General features: G+C 35.8%; 2 long non-coding RNA genes across 2 annotated transcripts; one reads left to right on the top strand and one right to left on the bottom strand.

Annotated features, from left to right (window-relative positions):
• Positions 1-1,360: 1,360 nt before the first annotated feature.
• LOC112564146 lies at positions 1,361-4,169 on the top strand. The gene is made up of 5 exons (XR_003099161.1): positions 1,361-1,375; positions 1,825-2,045; positions 2,611-2,687; positions 3,459-3,576; positions 4,073-4,169. It is a non-coding gene; the product is annotated as an uncharacterized LOC112564146 (long non-coding RNA).
• A 2,485-nt stretch (positions 4,170-6,654) lies between these two features.
• On the bottom strand, positions 6,655-8,035 carry LOC112564148. Its single transcript, XR_003099164.1, has 3 exons — positions 7,819-8,035; positions 7,247-7,312; positions 6,655-6,814 (listed from the first exon to the last, which is right to left on the bottom strand). It is a non-coding gene; the product is annotated as an uncharacterized LOC112564148 (long non-coding RNA).
• Positions 8,036-9,390: the final 1,355 nt, after the last annotated feature.

Genomic DNA, 9,390 nt, shown 5'->3' with positions numbered 1-9,390 from the left:
AAACAAACAATAGCATGTTTAATGAAATCTGTGTACACTATTTTCACTAGAGCGGCTACAAAGCCAAAGATATGAAGAAGTGAAGGAAGACTGAATAACTTCGCTTTGAGAAGAGAACAAATCGAGAGATAATTGAAAGGCATGAAGAATGTACAGTAGTGACGCATGACTTCAACAAGGGCGTCAACATTAAAAATTAAATTAAAAATTACATTAAAACTCAGTTGTAAATTAAAAACCCAATCTGAAATCGAAATGTTTGAAACAGTCTCAAAAAAATATATAAACAATGGTATAAACAAACTGAAAGCCATTTCACGTGGTCAGTTTTCTTAGTAGAAAAAGGAATAGCTGTAGTGATTTAAATTATTAATATTTTCAAGTATATTTGTGTTAGATAAACGCTAGAAGGCCTGGTTCCCCAGAGAGCATACTGCTTATGTCTAGTGACCATACAGGTAGAACGCGGATAATAATGGTAGAGATTTTTTGTTTTTGCGTTAATATACGTTTGTGGGTGCGTGCGTCGAAATGTAATCATGCCAGTGACTGCGTGTGTGACCGCGTGTGTGTTTTTGTATGGAGAAGACTTGTGAGACATTCTGAAGCCACCAACACAAGGAATTGACTTTATTATTTGATATTTTGTTTATTAATTTATAAACATTCGAAAACGCTCTTGAAAGCTGACACATAGAGGCACCACTTTCTCTCTTTCTCTCTCACACACACAAAGGCTGATGCAGTCAACCGCTCGCCCGTAGTGTACTTTTTAAAACACATGCTTGTCATCACTGCAGTCGATCCTTCAAATGATATTCAGGATTATTAGCCATGACTTTTAAAAAAAATAACAATTTGTAGTATAGCAAATAAACAATATACAGGCTAAAATATATATATATTTTTAAATTAGTGTCTTTCGAACTCATATTTTTGAGTTCAACCACTCCGACGTCATCACAATCCTCACTATATGGAGATGTGGGGGCAAATCACTCCCCTGTACAAACATGCACTCAAGTAAAAGACTAATGTGTCAGCAACTCATCGATCTAGCAGCGAAAGTTACAATTTTATCAACACCCTTTAATTAAAAGGACAACCATCTGGTACCACAATTTAAAACTTAATTATTCAACTCAACATAAATCCACCAAGAAAGGAATTAAAAGTATAAGGAGATTATACGGTGCTGATAGATTGTTAAAGTAAATCACTGAGAAAAGAGATTACAATCAGAAAAAAGTTTGCCGCTATATCTTACATTATATGTGTAAGTTGAATGCTGAGTGTACGTTAGTCTCTCTGTGCAAGATGCCGAGGCAGACACTGTCTTCCAGACATACAATGTAGTGAAAGACGTGAAATAAATGTATCAAATACAACTTATTTACACGTTTTGTTGTGAGCACGATCACTTTGTACCTGCCTCTCTAGGAAGACTAAACAACAAGACATAAGGAGATACGCACACTAAACTATCCTGGTGCTCACTCATGCAGCAATGTTTGTTTAAAGAAAGAAAAATAATCTTAGAGATATACAGGACATACCACGGATGTGTATTAGACTGGAATAAAGTAAATACAAACAGATCAAAGCACAGAATTTGCCATAGCAACCATTGTAGTTGAGGTTCAAAACTACAATAAAGGAGATCATGATTACAAAAACACAAATATAATAAAAATACAAAATAATGAGCTAATAGTAACAATTCAAACGTTTTGTTTAAGCTTAATAGTGCGGTTTTTTTAGTGTATATGGGTAATACTAAAAATATCATCTTATAAAAACTATTTAGCATTCTTTTAACTACAGGGTAACTCACTTCGTAGTTGTCCGCCCCCTGTGACTTGCTAGGACGAGGAGGGCACGGACCTGTACTACAATTACTCCCCAATTAAAAAGAAAATTTGTTGACAATTTGGGATGTGACATCTATCTACTTTAAGGACTTATGGCCATTGGTCACGCTAGTAAAAGGTATAAAAGTGAAATGTTTGAGGTCTACATGATACAGCGATCGCCAGACCTACAAGGTAAGGTTACAAGTCATCATTTGTCATTCTCCTTGTTAAAATAAACTTGTAAATTAAGGGTCTTCATAATTAGTTATCACTTGCAGTTCATCAGCAAAGTGAATGTTCTTCTGTGTACTCTCTGTATTTTTTGTGTATTAAATATAGTTTTAATATAGTGCCTGTGTTCGATGTACAGTGAATTTGGAGAATTTTTAGCTTTATATCATGTCGTTTTCAGTACAAGGACTGTTTGTAGTTTCAGTACATCGTTTCAGCACACATGACATGGCTTCTGTACACTGGTACCCTTTTCAGTCCCTCACAGAAATTTGGTAAATTTGTAGTTTAATTAAGTGGCTGTGGATGAAACACTCTGGTCATCTTAGTCCAGTGCATGTTTGGCACTACTTTATAACTACTGTACCAGCGATGAAAAGAAAATCCATCGGATATAGACACCGCTTTCTAACTAGTTATAAACACTTGTATGTGTATGAATTGATTTGAAACAGAAAGAGCATTTTTCGCAAACGAAACCCACTGTCTACTTCGTAAACAAACAATATTTTTCTCTGTGTCTCAGGATGAAGGTGTCTATCGTGATCCTCCTCGGCCTCCTGGCGATGGCCTCTGTCACAAGTGCTGATGATGATGACGATGGTAAGTTTCTTTCCGACTCTGTTAAAATGAATAAACAGAGGAATTTACAATCTTTTAATCATCATTGGCAGAGTTCCCTTTGATACAAACGGAGGCACATTTAGAAAAGGGAACTAACTAGTCTAGTTACCTCCTATTGCTCATATATATATATGTGTGTGTGTGCGCACTGTGAACCATGAGTATCTTCTACCCACAGCCTGCGGGGTATTGATATGATTAAAACAGTTAATTGTTTAAAAAAATATCTGAACAAGTGTGATTTGAGAGATAAGTATCGAACTAAACCTGTTTTTAGGCAGTAAATTACGAATTCCCAAGAATATTGTTAAATGTAAAAATATAATTTTATACCACAAAGATGTTGCTAAACGTAAAAGGTTTGTTATAAGCAACAGACGTTTGTCGATTTCGACTTTTATCTCTTCTCTCTCTCTCTCTTTCTTTACACCTACTCACTTACCAACCAGCGGAATGAAAAAGAGTGTGAGATACGAGACAGATAAAACCCAAACATTTCACCAGTTACCATTTAGGGAGTAATAGCTTGACATTGTAGATAATATTTAATATTCCTAAGAACCTTATTTTGCGCTGACTCTATACGTAACAAACTATAAATTTATAATGACAAAATATGTAATCTGTGGAATGAATGATCTTGAATTAAAATAAGTTTGAGTAGCGAAATAGAAAAATAGATTTTGTGACACAAACTTTAATTTGATTTTTGACTGTGTGACTGATTGGCTCCTTTTGACTGAATGACAGTCATCGAAGAGCTGTCGATGAGGCTGCAGTTTCAGGTCAACGTGAGTAACTGTAACGCCAGGTGCCCAGGTCTGCTTGGTCCTTTGCTTTGGCATCTGTGCGATCGGTGCTGCTGCCAGTGAGTTGAAAACAGTTTGATCAATTGTTCCAAACGGTATCAAATTTAAGTTTTTTTTTCACATTACCCCAAATGTAGAAACAAACGTCTAGCGCTGTTTTTCCGAAGATGTAAAGTATGTCATATTTATGTAAATATCTTAAAAAGATCAGTTTGTTATAATGAGTTTGTAAAGAAGAATGAACTACCTTGAAAAACAACAAAACGAATTTCAGAGAATAAATAAATCTTGTCTTTTTTTGTATATGGAAAGTACTAAAATGCAGTAATTTACCTGAACGACATAGAGACATACGACAACTGCAACAGTTATGTATTATATATTTCACTTATAAGGTATACATTTCCATTCAGATCGCTTATTTTCAAGTAATTTGCATAATACGTCATCATTCTGTATCATTTCTTACATTCTATCTCTCCCTTCCTTCTTTATGATTGTAGGCAAAGTTTCCAATATCAATGGAACTAAAACTTTATTTTGTATATATTGCAGCTTGTACTCAGTTCTTTGTGTTGGCTAACGAGACTTCTTATCAAGCAACACGATCTTGCAGATGAAGATCTGAAATAAAAATTCCATATTCAGCAAAGTGTTTGTTCTGTGTATTTGTTAATTTCACTTTATCCATGTGTCGTGGAGCAATGAGGTGGTGTCAGTGATATTGAATTTTCAGTCCTTTTGTCATCGCTTGGAATGCTTCTAAAACATCGTAAAAGAAGGATAATGTAAATCACGACATACGAAAATATCAGATATAAAATGTTTCGGCTCTGCGATCACTTTATTGAAGCAGTTGTACTTTTATCATCATTATTGCCAGCAGCAGCAATAACAATAACAACAATAATAACACACTGAAGTTATTACTTGAGAAGTACAGACATTATAGTGCGTTGTGTACATTTATAAAATAATAAGCGCAAAAAATATATTTCACCGAATACTGTACACGCAGTAAAAACGTACACGTAGTTGTAATATTAGCACTTGCAATCAGTTAAAAAGCACAAAAAAGCTCGGGGTGATGCTCACACAGCAAGAAACAACACCTCACTAAGCAGAGTACTAAGGTCGCCTTTTCTTTTTGCAAAATTTGCAGCGAGGTCACGTGGGCACGCCCACGACATACGATACAAATTTTTCTCGGGAAAATAAGTCGACGAAAACCGAAAACTGAGGTTTCACTGTACTTTGTTGTTGAAAGTGAAATATGATCTTTTTATAGCAATATTTTTACTCGGAATCTTACTTAAATATATCAAATAATTCTGTACTTTTCCTTATTTGCGGAACTCATATTTAACAAAAACGTTTCCTATTTGCAGTAGTAGCATTAGTGAACATTGCGCGCTTCCACTTCAGCTCTCTATAACTGTTAATATGTTCTCAGTAATTTCGAGACATATATAGCGACTGGGAGAGAGAGATAAAGATTATAAACTGTTACTGAAAGTAATCTCTCTCTCTCTTTCTTATCTCTTAGCCCTCCTTGCTTTTCTCCTGTGACCATGCGGGTAAATGTATTTTCTCTATTAGCTTAGTACGAAAACAAAGACTAGCATGTTTAATGAAATCTGTGTACACTATTTTGACTATAGCGGCTACAAAACCAAAAGTAAGAAGAAGTGAAAGAAGACTGAATAACTGCGCTTTGAGAAGAGAACTAATCGAGAGATAATTGAGGGGCATGAAGAAAGTACAGTAGTGACGCATGACTTCCATGGCGTGAGATGTTTAAGGTAAAGGTTAGAGAACCATCTTCTTATCAGCTACCCATGCTTAGATAGGGGAAAATTAAGAACGTATTATGGCTGTTACAGTTGCTGACATTAAAATATATCTTGGTCATTCTATGATAGGTTCTATACATACACGAAGACTGGCTACAAACACGTTCAACATTTTTGCTATGTATAAATTAAAATCCATTTCACATGGTCAGTTTTCTTAGTATAAAAGGAACAGCTGTAGTTATTTAAATTATTAATATTTTTTAAGCATATTTGTGTTAGATAAACGTTAGAAGGCCTGGTTCCCCAGAGAGCAGACTGCTTATATCTTGTGACCATACAGGTGGAGACTGATAATAATGGTAGAGATTTCTTTTTGTGGGTGCGTGCGTCGAAATGTAAGCATGCCAGTGACTGCGTGTGTTTTTTTGTATCATGCGCTTGTTTAAAAAGGTTGGAGGGGGTAAGTTTTTCATACTTTGAGGTGAAAAATCGACAACAAACAAGATGAATTAGCTTATATAAGAACGGAGGTTTCTAAACTTATCATTTTGCTACTTTTGCAGAATATATATGACAACAATCAATACAGTATCTATATGTCAAATTGGAAAATTACACACAGTATATATCCGCAGAAATTCTTTACGTCCTCAAGATCAACCTTCTCCGTTCATACACTTAGCTATGTACACAGTAAACGCAGGTCTGATAGGCTAACATTGTGCATCTCCCTAAAGCCAGTTCGTGACCGTTAGCGTGATGCTCTAGTAAGAGATGTAATTATGGAACAATATTTCGTTCTGCAAAAGTTAAGCTACTCCACCAAAAATTGACAGTTTAACTTCCATAAAAAAGAACTCAACTGCTTTTTAAAAGCAGAACTTTGTTGACTTACTGAAGATGCCAATGGCAAGGTTGCAGACCGCATATATGTACTGATGGCGTGATTTAACACATGTGGCCACACTATGTGGACACGTATAATAATCTTATTGTTTTTGATATCAACATTTTTTATCAATTTGTGTGTGTGTGCGCGCGCGCGTTTCGTAAAGTGCTTTAAGCCTGCCTATGATGATGATGTAAAGCGCTTTATAAATCAACATTATTATTGTTAATATTATTATTATTTACCAGGATAACTGTCTCTAGATGCACGTAATATTTAGTTATTGTTCTTCATGATGGACTGCATCAACTTTTGTGTGTGCGTGTGAGAGAGTGAGAAAGTGGTGCCTCAATATGTGAGGTTTCAAGAGCGTTTTCAAATGCTTATAAATTAATAAACAAAATATCCAATAATAATGCGAATCTCTTAAAGTCTTTCATGTATGCTAGGTCCTCTTCTTGCAACTGTACAGAAAACTTTCTGCTTTATAAGTGTTACCAACGCCCTGAGATATCAATACGTATGAAGTCAATTCCTTGTGTTGAGTGCTTCAAATTTTCTCACAAGTCTTTCCATGATTCTTATCTGGTTTATCTGTGATCCAGATTAAGTCTGCAATGATATTTAAGATTATTAGCCTTGACAAAAAAATGAAACTTTGTAATATTGCAAATAAACAATCTACACGCTAACAAAATTTTTAAAACAAAGTTAGTGTCTTTTCAACGCATATCATCCACCCCGACGTCATCATATTCCTCACAGTGCAAATCACTCCCCTGTACAAACATGCACTCAAGTAAAAGACTTATGTGTCAGCAACTCATCGATCTAGCAGCAAAAGTAACAATTTTATAAACACCCTTTAATTAAAAGGACAACCACCTGCTACCACAATTTAAAACTCAATTATCCAACTCAACATAAATCCACCAAGAAGGGAATTAAATGTATAATAAGATTATACGTTACTGATAAATTGTTAAAGTAAATCACAGAGAAAATATATTTAAATATGAAAAAAAGTTTGCCATTATATCTTACATTACATGTGTGAGTTGAATGCTCAGTGAAACGCTAGTCTCTCTGTGCAAGATTCCGAGGCAGACACTGTCTTCAAGACAGACAATGTAGTGAAAGACGTGAAATAAATCTGTATCAAATCCAACTTATTTACACGTTTTGTTGTGAGCTCGATCACTTTGTACCTGCCTCTCTAGGAAGACTAAACAAGAAGACATAAGGAGATACGCACACTAAACTATCCTGGTGCTCACTCATACAGCAATGTTTGTTTTAAAAAACAAATTCTTAGAAATATACAGGACATACCGCGCATGTGTAGTTTGATTCAGATTCGAATAAAGTAGATACAAACAGATCAAAGCATAGTATTCACCACAACAACCACTGTAGTTGAAGTTCAAGACTACAATAATGGAGAATGTCATGAGTACAGTAATATTATATCACAAAATATTGAGATAATAGCAACAATTCAAACTTTTGCGTAAGATTACTAGTGCGTTTTATTTGAGTGTATTTGGTTGATGATAGAAATATCATTTTAGAAATTCTAAGTACTTAAAAGAAATATTTAGCATTCTTTTACCTACAGGGTAACGCACTTCATAGTTGTCGCCTCCTGTGACTTGCGAGGACGAGGCGGGTACCGACCTGTACTACAATTACTCCCCAACACCAATTAAAACGAAATGTGTTGACCATGAGTGATGTGACATCTACTTTAAGGACTTATGTCTATTGGTCACGCCGTAACAGGTATAAAAGTGGAGTCTCTGGGGTCTACCTGATACAGCGATCTCACGACCTGTAAGGTAAGGTTACAAGTCATCATCTGTCACTCTCCTAAATTGTAAATTAGAGGTCTTCATAATTAGTTATCACTTGCAGTTCATCAGCAAAGTGGATGTTCTTCTGTGTGCTTTCTGTATTTTTTATGCATTAAATGTAGTTTTAATATAGTGTATGTGTTCGATGTACACTGAATTTGGAGAATTTTTAGCTTAACAGCATATTTTTTTCAGTACAAAGAGTAGTAGCGATTTCAGCCCCTCACAGATTTTTGGCACACTTGTAGTTTAAGTAAGTGGCTGTTCATGAAACACACTGGTGAATCCAGCAGCAGATCAGAGGCGACGAACGAAAGATATTTTGTTTAACTTTCGTACAAGACGAAGTACTTACTCTAAGCGATAAAAGACAAAACAGCACTTGGATGTCGAACTACAAATAATTTTAAAGGGTCAAGAATAAAAAAATCTAGTCTGCAAATGTCAGCCTGTATATCTGAGTTTAAAAGACAATCTGTAATGGGGTTCCTGTATAACACCTGGAGAACAGTATGTGGTCTTGTACAACACCTGTGGACCAATATGCTGAGGTGCTACAAGTCAACTCGCACCGGAAAATGTAAAATATTTTCGAGCCTTTACATCAAGCCCAGCCCCGTGCCGTAGTTATGAAACGAATGGAAGTCGTTGCCCCGAGGCCAAAAAGTAGACATACATGGCAAGCAGGGTCTACACCCCAAAGATAATTCTTGTCACCTTAGTCCAGTACATGTTTGCCACTACTTTATAACTACTGTACCAGCGATGAAATGAAGACTTCGTCGGATATAGACACCGCTTTCTAACTAGTTATAAACAAAATCCATCTTGTACAAGTATGAATTGATTGGAAACAGAAACAGCATTTTTCGCAAGCAAAATCCACTATCTACTTCGTAAACAAACAATATTTTTCTGTGTCTCAGGATGAAGGTGTCTCTCGTGATCCTCCTCGGCCTCCTGGCTATGGCCTCTTTCACAAATGGTGATGATGATGACGATCGTAAGTCTCTTCCGACTCTGTTAGAAAATATAACCAGAGGAATTTACAATCTTTTAGTCATCATTTGCAGAGTTCCCTTTCATACAAATGGAGGCACAGTTAGAAAAGTGAAGTAGCTGGACTAATTACCTCCTATTACTCATATGTGTGTGTGTAACGGATCAGTCCGTGCCTCCATGTTTTAAAGTTAGTTTAATCCCTTCGCTGTTTGTAAATCACAATGGGAAATAACATGTATTTAGAGATAGTCAGCGAGAAAAGGGAGATCACTCTAGGGACAGATAGAAGAAGCAGACGGCAATGGCGGACATGAGTGTGGAAGGATGTTTTGT

Source organism: Pomacea canaliculata, linkage group LG5 (assembly GCF_003073045.1).
Source record: "Pomacea canaliculata isolate SZHN2017 linkage group LG5, ASM307304v1, whole genome shotgun sequence".
NCBI classification, from domain to species: Eukaryota; Metazoa; Mollusca; class Gastropoda; order Architaenioglossa; family Ampullariidae; genus Pomacea; species Pomacea canaliculata.
Note: the sequence above shows the minus strand (reverse complement) of the source record. Positions and strands in the feature narration are given on the sequence as shown.